Below are 1,218 nucleotides of genomic sequence, written 5' to 3' on the forward strand. Positions count from 1 at the left end.
AGCCGGCCCCCGTCCCGCGGGCTCACGGGCGGAGCGGGGACCCCCCGTGGGAGCTCTGCAGCGGGAGCGGAGCGGTGCTGAGCGCTGGGCCCCTGGGAGGGCACCGGTCACCTGGATAACCCGCTCTCTGAGGGGGCTGGGGGCGCCCACGCGTGTGGGGTGGCACTGGGTGGGCACCGGACCATGCTGGAAACAGGCGGGCGTCCGTGCCCCCGCTGCTTTGCTCCGCCAAGGCCATTTCCCCACCAGTTTCCCGCCGGAGCTGTTGGGAACCCCTCCCTCACCCAGCTGAAGGCCCCATAGGCAGGGATGCAGGGACCCTTGATGCCACACCGGCCAGGGTGAGGACAACCCAGCTCCATCCCACCAGCAAAACCCCCTAAATACCAGCAATGCATGCTCAGCGGGAAGGGGCCCACGCTGCTCATTGCTCAGCAGGCAGCTGTACAAAGTGGGAAGCAAGCAGGGCGGGTGAGGGAAGGTTTTATTTTAAAAAGCAAGGGCCACGTACAAAAAATTGCCAAAACTCTGCTTGCTCAGGCTGTCTCCTTGCTGCTCGCCCCCAGCCCGCACGATGCTGCTTCTGTGGAGAAGAGGGAACAAGCGTAAGCAAAAGAACAGGAAAAAAATCTATTTAAAATTTCCAGTGCAAATACAGGATCAAATTATCACTAATGGCTCGCTACTAGCTCTTTTTCACTCTGAAATTTTGAAGAGGGATGAAAAATGAAAGTCCAACCTGTGTGTTTGTTCTAAGAAAACGCCTGCCAGGGAGAGATTGTTAAAATATATTATGGAGATGAGACTAATAAGCTGGAATGTGCAACATGTCTCGTTGGTTAATGGATTGTCGGAGCCCGTTGCTGTCCGCAGACTGTACTATTTATTATCCATTTATTGTGTCTAGTAAGCACAGCTGACAAAACTCCCATTAACCAGGCAGCAAAAAGTCCCACTTTGCAGGAATTCAGAGGAAACCGGAAATTTCATTTTGCTCAGGTGCAGTTGCTCCACGGTGCAAATTGTGCCTGATTTCAGCAGAGTGAAGAGCGGGCGTGCGGAAGGATGAGGATTCATCCTTTAACCATTTTCATTTCTCCCAGCTCCTTACATGAAATACCATCACATGTGCTTCAGCTCACGTGAGCCGCGTCGCACTGGATAGTTAAACGCAGCTCTTCTGCATCTCCTTCATTGATTCGGTGATGGATTTGTTAT

The sequence above is a fragment of the Egretta garzetta genome, unplaced genomic scaffold (genome assembly GCF_000687185.1).
Source record: "Egretta garzetta isolate BGI_Z169 unplaced genomic scaffold, ASM68718v1 scaffold220, whole genome shotgun sequence".
Taxonomy (NCBI): Eukaryota; Metazoa; Chordata; class Aves; order Pelecaniformes; family Ardeidae; genus Egretta; species Egretta garzetta.